Genomic DNA, 9,528 nt, shown 5'->3' with positions numbered 1-9,528 from the left:
TGCTGCCTTGGTTTCTTGGTACTTCCACTCTGGTTATTGAAACTACCAGCCTCTGTAACAAAACATTTAACTAACTCTGCAGGTTCTCTTGGGAGCCTTTTACTTTCCTCTGAGATTGGCTCACTGAGCAAGCAATACAAGCATCTGGCTGATGCTTGTATTCATGGCCATCTCTTGTACTCTCTCCCATACACAGTAGCAGGTTTCTTCTTCCTATAAAGACATCTGGTAACTCAAATTTATAAAAGTAGTAGGTGTATACTCAGGTTAAGTCTTTATCTACTCCTAGTGCAAAAGCTAAAGAGGGAGGGAAGTCATCAGAACAGCTAGCCATGTGTCAGACAGCCATCAGCTCACTTTAGCTGTCACAAAAGTTCACTGCCTTCACAGGTCAGATTATTCACAGATATTCAGATTAGCTCTTTGTGTTCTCAAGAGAAGTTTAATAAAAAAGCATTTGCAACTTGAAAGAAATGACCATCCAGATTGGCGTACATTTGGTACAAACAAGATGTCTTCAAAATTGGGGTTATAGAAGCAGCTTTTCTTCTGCAAACTCTTGGATATAGACATTACGGATTTACCTAAGATATCTGAAAGTTAGACTGGCAAGGCTCCAGAAACATTCAACATAGAATCTCCCTTCTACTATATTAAAATGTGGTGGTCCCAAGATACAGCACCAGCAAAACAGGGTTAGACTGAGAATTGTATGTATTTCCTTTTTACATCTCTATTTCTCTAGTCCTGATATTGATTTTAAGCTCTGATGAGTTTGGTTTTTTGTTTTTTTAAACAAGTCTTTGTTTGATTTTTTTTATTTTTTTTTCCCCTGCAATGCCCAGCTTTTTTTGGTTTCAGGGCACACTATCATATCCACCCAGAGTAGCTGCTGTGTACAATTTCACAGTTTGAGTGAGGAGAAAAAGCTCTTACTCCTCTTGTTCAGACAGCTGAGTTATAATTGGCAAAGCAAGCAATAGGTATATGCCACACTGTGGGAGTGAATGAGAATGCCCTTTAAATTACCTATAAAACCCTTTGATTCAAACTGCTGATGTTGCCATGGGCAATTTGCTAAGCGTATTGATCATCTTCTGTTTAAATTAAAGTTTGATGTCCTGGAACAGGCTATTCAGCACAGAGAGCTAATGGGATGGGATGAGATAGGGGTAGTGAGAGAAATGCATGCACATGAGGGAAATGGACTGTGGTCAAAGGAGAAAAAAAGGGGGTTATGTACTGAATAGGTTTCATGGGTCAGTTAGTAATAAATATTGTGATGATAAGAGTCCAGCATGGAAATTGAAGGAAAAGATTTTTGGTGTGTAATTGAAGGAAAATGGGCAGTTTGATAGAAATCTAAAATTTCAGAGAGAGAATAAAACAGTTAAGAAATATTATAAATGTGTGCATACAAACTTAATTTCTGCCAGAAATGTAAAATCTCCCAAACGTGTAATGAATTGGCTTACATACGAGCCATATCATCACTAAGCCAACATGGGCAAAAGCTGATAGGCCTCAGGTAAATGTTGACCAAGAGAAGAAATAGCTCAGAGGGAGGTTATCTCTAATAGCTTCCCTCTGACCATGTGTATGTCTACTCCTCTGTCTATCAACCATGCAATCATTTGAGCTCAAACAAAATTAAAACTTTAGAAGGAAGAAAGATGAGGTTTTCATGAAGAATGATATCTGCTTTGCTGGAATAATGCCTAGCAGGGCCAAGGTTTTGTTTTTTTTTTTTTCCCTTGAGGTAGACAAAAGGGAAAGTGACTTAGAGAAATAAGATGATGAAATATTAAACCTGATTATGTTTGCCAATAGTATTTATAGCACGTGAATGAGATATCCAGGCAAGAAAAGCAAAATGCACATTGAACTGGTCAGATAGCTATAGGATTGTGAATTTTGCCCAGCTCAGCATCAATTTAATTAGTTATGGAAGCAAACAGAAATTGGTCAGACAGAAGTCTAATAAAGTGTATTGAACTAGAGAAGATCTTCAGAGAATGACAAGAAGAGACCTCTCCTTACTGATTAATTAGTTCAGGTTTTCTGGGGCTTCTTTTTAATGTGTGAATGTAAATTTCTTTGCAGAAGAGTAGCAAGGAGCTGTTACAAAACTCATGGATGCAGTTGTCTTTGAGTTTTGGGTTAGAACTTTGAGTTTTAAGGGGAGTGTGGACTATGAGGCTATGGTGTGGACCATCTCCAAGCAATAGAAAGTTAAGGTCAAAAATGTTGACAGTATCTACTGATACTGGTATCTCCTTTGGAAGCAACTAGTAAGAGTTACTCCAGCAGGGCTTCCTATTTAAAACCAATATGAGAAGTATCCAGGTGTCTCATTTTCATGCTTTCTAAAAAGAAATAAATATAAGACAGTATTGGTTAGTGGATAAGCCCATCCACCTGGCATCAATTGCAGCACATCTTTGCACCTTTATTTTGTTATAGGGGTGGAGATCTTGTTCCTCTGTGCTAAAAGCCATTGAGGGGGAACTGTAGGCTTTTGTTTGCCTTGCATATGCAAGTGAAGTGAAATTGAAAGTGATGAAGCCCTCAAGCTATATGTCTACAGTCAGATCCAGAGCTTCCCCTAGGAAAGAAGAAAACAAAAGTAATGACTGCTTCTATAGAATGCTGTGTAATAAGAGAGGCTTTGGAACACAGTTGCATATTCATGATTCAAAAGAATATTTAAGAATTTCTGGATAACTTTCAACTGAAGAGGAATTATTCCTAACAAGTTAGTCAAGACACTATATTTACTAGTATTTATTTGTAGATGTGATCTTATTTCCCCCTACTGTTGGCAGAGCCTCATATTTAGAATACAGGTGGAAAGAACTGTAATTGAGTTTCACCATTGCAGGGTTCTGTAGAGCTTCAATAGTTTGGCTTTCCTCTTAGGGAGGTTATCCCTACCAAAGTCAATCCTCTGCATCCTTCTGGGCTGGGTTGAAAAGCATCCTGAGAATCTTAAATGCAGTCAGACTACTGACGAAGATCTCAAACAGATTTGCTCTATCAAAGCATAATTGAGGATGTATGTTTTATGTTCATGCTGTATTTCAACATGTAAAATTTTTGTGGGAAGACTAATAATGTGAAATTCAAGGTCAGCACAAGACTTATAGCCCTAAATGTTTGTGGTTAAATATTAGGCAAGTTTCTATGCTGTACCAATGTCTTTGTATTGGACGATCCTCCTTCGGTCATAGGAGTGGTACCTGCTTCTTGCTGAATCTGAAGGAACAAAAGCACAGGTGTTGCTCTGTTCCAATCTCAGTAGCAGTACTTACAGACTTGATTACAACATGCTAGAGAGTTGTTGTGAACCCAAAGCCCTGAGAAAAGCATGTGGAAGAAACAGCTGAAGAACAGACAAGGAAACCCAGATACCAATATCTGAAAAGCAAAGTTTGGACTGTGCATCATTGGAAGGTGGTTTTATAATCTCTGTTGCATTTTATGTTACAGGATCCAAGCATCCCTTTGATGTATTTTAATCATGGTCATGCTTGGCAGAGAGACATCTCTCCCACTCCCAGCCAATCTCAGGCTTGCATAAAGAGAGTGGTGTAAAATGGCTTGTGTTTGTGAAGAAAGCATTCTTGCTTTTAAATGGAGGGAATTATCTTTTGTCTAACCATGATACTTACGTTACAGCGAGCAAGGAGGAGTCCCATGCTAAATCTCACTTGGCTTGTAAAGCTACAAGAACACAAGGAGGGACAGAACTCTTGGGAGAAAAGATGAGAAGACTTGCGGCAATAGCAGCGTCCTACTATCCTTCACTCACAGTGGGGTCACAAAGAGGCAGGGGATTACCAGAGCATGAAGGGAAAGCATGGTGAAAACAAGCAGCCCAAGCTGCTGGCTACCACACCGCACAAAGAAGCGTAGCTCTGGTACCCAGCAAGCTCTGGTGCCCAGGAAGAGCTATCGCAGGAAACCATCTGTACCGGGCAGTGAGGGAGGCACCCCATGCCGCAGAGGCTGCAGGAAAGCAGCTCTGCAGGAAGTTGGGCCAGGCCAGCTGCCTCTGCAAACATTTATTTCTCTCCCTGACAGTCTTCTCCTTGACGCTCTCCATAAATGACATGGGGAGGAAGTAAGTTGTCAATTGAAAATTGTCGCCTATTATTAGCTGTGGAATGCAAAGTGCTTTAGTTGAGAAACCAATGTTTAACAGATTTGCATTTATTTCCTGTAACTGTAGTTAACAGGAAATTTATTTGAAATACAAATAATTAGAAAACCAGTGCGACCCTTTCCTGAGAAATGTAATTTCTGACAGCCCAGAAATTCATGCTCAGTCTTTTTTGAAATCTAGAAAACATAAGAGCTTTGAAAGGAAGAGTGAAGAGAATTGGCCAGAAAAATAAATTAGTGGACAAAGTCTGGTAAAAACTTTAAGCAAGTCATGGAAATCAGTGGTGCAGAATGCACTTTTAGAATCGCGGTAGAGGAAGCAAAGCCAACTCCTCCCTTCAGATTGGAATGATGTGCTTTTCATGGCTAAATTATGACTGATGTTTGCTAATTTGACCAGAGCCACAGAGAGGTGGGAAGAAAATACAGGGATTTGTGTTGAGATTGAGATTGCAAACTATCACATTGTTCATAATTATTACTTCCCCATCCCAGGAGGTGTTCAGAGCCAGGTTGGATGGGGCCCTGGGTGGCCTGGTCTAGTATTACATATGGAAGTTGGTGGCCCTGCCTGTGGCAGGGGTGTTGGAGCTTCGTGATCCTTGAGGTCCCTTCCAACCCAGGCTATTCTTTGATTCTATGATGATTATTATTAGAGGATTTCTCCCACTTCAGAAATATTCTTCTGCCCCAGGCCACAGATGTGTAATTATTATAATTCCTTTTAAGTAAAATAACCAAAAGACTTTTAGAATATTCCATGTGTCTACATTACAGACTTGGGCTGACTCAGCCATGTCAGGCAGAGGTATAAAGAGGCATGATGCCTGATCAACACAGCAGTTTTGGCAAAAGCTCCTAGCACAGAATAATTTATACCAGTGGAATTGTACTTTTGCCAACACAGCATGTTTCATCCGAGTAAGGCTGGTATAAACTCTTCCAGAAGAAGCTTAAGGTTTAAGGTACAGCTAGAAAATCACGTATTTTGCTGGTAGGATATAATAGCACAGCAAACTGTTCCCCACTTAGGTCTGTCCCAAGTCTCCTGCTCAGCAGGTAGCAAGGAAAACAGGAAACCAGACGTCAAGAAGGCAGCAAACAAACCTCTGAGTCTAAAAGGGAATCTTTAGAAGCTGTGATCCCTCCAGCAAACAGGAACAGTCGGTGTCTTCCTGCCAAGCTGCTGATCTGCAACAGCACTGACAGCCCTTGCAGGCCACTGAATAGCTGCAGAAGGGGGAGAAATTGTGAAATAGGCTCAATCGGTGCTGAAATGAGGAAGGAAATGCGAAATGCTAAATGATTTAATTTTCTAAGTTCACTTTGTTCCCTACAGATAGACCTAGAATCGGAGCTGATTACAGTGCCTTGTTTTGATTAACAGACAGAGAGGGAGAGAGATCTGAGGCAGAGATACTTCTATCAGTTTCAAAGTGTTTCCACATCTTGTAATTCATTTTCATAGAGGGGTCAGGAATTCAAAGGATGTTTATCTTTCATGCTTTTTAGCTAAAAAAAAAAAAAAAAAAAAAAAAAAGATTTTTAGTGATGCTAGTTTAAATCTAGCTCACTCTACTGACCTTACATTTCTTATACTTCAGTGGAATTATTCCGGATTTACACCAGTGTTAGTAGGTATGCTTTACCCTATGCTAAATGAATTTACAAGTTTATAACTCTATACATGCTGACTCAACTTCTTTGGGAGTTAGATGAAACTTATTGGTGATAAATGATTTCAGTTGTGTTTCAGCTTTACATACTCCATCAGGTGGGTTTACAGCGTAATGCCGCCAGAATTTGGAAGTTAATGGGCCTACTGCAGTCCCAGGTGCACCCTGGGATGCTGTTGAGATCTCGGTCCCACAGACCATCACTCCTTCTGTGGTGCCTGACAAATCCAAGCACCTCTGTATTGCTGCAGGAGATTAAAGCAACATTTCTTTTGTACTACCCAGTAATCTTTATGCTCGGTGGTAAAGTTAATGTACGGGTTTGTCATTCAACTCATTTCATGCAGGCTGCCAAAGAGCCTTCAGAGCACAGTGATGTCCTGCTACTGCCTCAAGCAGATCTGAGCCAGCGTTCTGGAGGTAAAAGAACTACACACTCATTTGTTTCTCAGTTTCAGAGAGGCTGCAATGGAGAAAACAATCACTGAAGAGCAAAGGCAGTCACCATCACTTCTAAATGCATCATTTAAAAGCACCTAGGATTCCTGATGCCCTGTCCTGTCGTGACTACTAGGAAGCATCTACACCCCCTGAAGTCTCTGATTCTTGAGAACTGCAACTCTCTTGAGGCTTGGAAAAAAGGGAAAGGGGAGAAATGTGTATTAGACAGCTCTGTCCTTTAGTGAGTGTGTTGCTTTTAAAAACGAATGAAGACAGGCATACAGAGCCTATTAGTTGTTCCACATACACATTCATTGGGAAGAGAATTAGTTTCTGGCTAGCGCACAGCCACTGGGTGATACAAAGGAAAGACTCCTTTAATCTTCTGCGGCAGTATAGCAATGTCCAGGCTTGTCAGAAGCTGCAGAAGAGTGATGGCCCTGGTGCTGACAGCATTCTAATTGGGTACTAGAGGGGGCCAGCAGAAAGCAGCTATAAAGGCTGTGTTTGTGCCAAATGTGTGGCCAATATAAAGAGAGATCCATGGAGGAATGGAGAGGGAGAATGTGGCGGTACTGCAGTGCTGGATGCTGTCCTAGCCCAGCAGGGCTCACGCTTCCCAGCCAGCACTTTGATGGCACTGAGGCTTCCAGCAGCTGTGGAGAGCTGCAGCAGAAAGAGTCAGCAGCACTCAGAGCCGGATGGCCTGGTTGCTCTGCAGTGGAGGGATCTCTCTGTCCTGGCAGCGGGACTCATGCTCACAAATTGGCTGGAAATAGGAGGCACAGGGCCTGCAAAGATTAGAAAGTGAATAAACGCCATGGCTTTGTGTGCTGGTAGTCCATTTCCCTCACTCTGCATTATGTGCTCCCAGTACTATGCAATGCCCTGCTGGAGTCTGGCAACCTGTGGTCATCAGTAATGTTTGCATTGGCTACTGCTTCCCCAAAGACGCCGTGAAGCAGTGGCAGAGCTTTTGGAACTCTTTGGAGCCCTGGATAACACAGGTGGCTTCCACTGTTTTCACTTCCATATTAATGGAAGATGACAAGTAATTCCACTCTGAGACCTTGATGAAACTCACCTGAGCTAATGTGTTGCTTAAGGCTAGCTGATGATATGCATGTGACATGCATGTATTTACCACACACTCTGCCTGGCCAGCTCCAGAACTGAGTGAATGGGAATAGGAAATGAGGAATTGAAACCACAGTTCAATCTGAAAATGGTCAGACCCTGTGGCTGTGGAATGAAATGCCTGATCTAAATATAAGTAAAGGCTGAAGAACTCACTGCCCAAAATGCCTGGAAGCAGAACTGGCAGGATGGGATGGGCACCCTATCCCAGCTGGAGCCTCTGATAGAGGATGAATTCATGATGATAATTTGAGCAGGTGATATCAGTGAAGGAGACTAAATGTCCCAAATGGGCTAAGAAACTGGAAGTTAAAGCTCTGGGAAACAGTGCACTCAGGAGGAAAATGTTTGTTGTTCTTCAGGGCTTGTTTCCAAACCGAGTGGACTTAACTGTGCTGCCTGAGTCTCCCAGCCAGCCAGCATGAGGTCCAGGCAGAACTTCTGTTGGTGACAGCAGAAGGGCAAATGTCAGCATCTGATGGAAGTGTCTAGCAGAGGTAGGAACAAACTGTTAGCAAACTTCTCAGTATCCCAGCTCTCCTCCCTTGGCACACACGTGGCGTCTCCACAGCCTGCAGTGTGGGGAGACACTGCGGACCCCTGTGGGGGTGCCCTTGGGATGGGAAAGGAACTTCAGGGCTATAGTCAGCGCACAGAGCAGTGAAGAGAGCATCCTACATCAGGATTCCTATGGCTGTACCCTGAAGGATTGTGCTAGGATCATTCCAACCCTCATGGGAAGTCACCAGGGCTCTAAGGGCCAGGTTGTGTCAGGACTGATGAATATACTGATGAGCAGAGGAGTTTGGTGGGGCCACTGTAAACAAGAGATGCAGTGGCAGCATGGAGAGATACCAGTTGGGCTGCAACCAACTCTGTTTTCTCATTTAAATAATGCAGACTTATCTGCACTGAGAGGAAGCCAGGCAATTGGTGCCCATAGCACTTAGAGGCAGCGAATAATTTGGTCAGTGGTGGAGTGCAGCATGTTTGACTAGCATCTGTGATAGCTGGAAATTTACCCATCCAATTTTCTCCTCTACCCCTGCCACAAAGGGAGATCACTCCAATTATTCTTCAGACAGAATTAAGGCTGATGTTTACCATTATCTCCCTGGTAACCTTCTTCTCATGACTATATTATGCGACATAATTGCAGAGCCTCCTCAGCTCACTGGGGCTGTTATTAAAGGCACTCTGCTTCTTTTTCCCAAGGTCAAGGTTAATAATTAGGTGGCTGGTGTGCTTGCAATGGAGCCTTGTCATGTAGAAAAGAGAAGCAACTCAAAGGCTGCATCAGGCATTCCTGAGTCCAAGAGGAAATTCCTGCTGCATGTTACAAGGTCTGCTGAAGGTGGCTCAGTGGAGTGGGGTAAATTAGTGAATAAGAAGTGCTCCTGCACACTGGTCCACACGTAAAGCTTGGTTAGGTTCATGATATAAAGCACACCATGACTTTCTATAGGATGACAGTGTGCGTGGTGAGATTTGAAGCTGTGGCTTCTAGAATGAGGAGATGAACTCAGTCCAATTTTTATTTGAGCTAATGTAACAAGAATACATTTTTCTGGACTTTTCTCCAAAAATTCATGGTACTTGTATCTTAAGTGTAAGAATATTATGCAGTCCTTAGGCCATGTATTTTGAAAGTATTCATGTGCTATGCATGTTAAGGGAGGTGCAGGAGCTGCTGTCCCTGGAATTGTTCAAGAAACACGTAGATGTGGCACTGAGAAATGTCGCTCAGTGGTCACGATGGTGATGGGTTGGTGGTTGGGCCAGATTATCCTAATGGCCTTTTCCAACCTTAATGATTCTGTGATTCGTTGTGAAGCTAGGGATACCAAACTAGCTCATCAGAACTACCTCCCATTGCATTTGTTTTGGGAAGACTGACCTGTTGACATTAAATGCCCAGAACTAATTAAAAGCATAAATGACATTGCATAGGGGAACTGCAAGACCGATGTATTCCTGGAATGATGTTAGTCTTCCTTGTGTAACACCAAGGTACTACATTTACCTGGTGACCCTCAGGTAACATGAAATAGTTCATCAGCTAGATGAGTGGTAATCTTGAAAGGCTGCCTTTGTCTAGAAAACAGCTCGG

This window comes from Phasianus colchicus, chromosome 5, assembly GCF_987193195.1.
Source record: "Phasianus colchicus chromosome 5, bPhaCol1.hap1.1, whole genome shotgun sequence".
Lineage (NCBI taxonomy): Eukaryota > Metazoa > Chordata > Aves > Galliformes > Phasianidae > Phasianus > Phasianus colchicus.
This window is presented reverse-complemented; position numbering follows the sequence as displayed.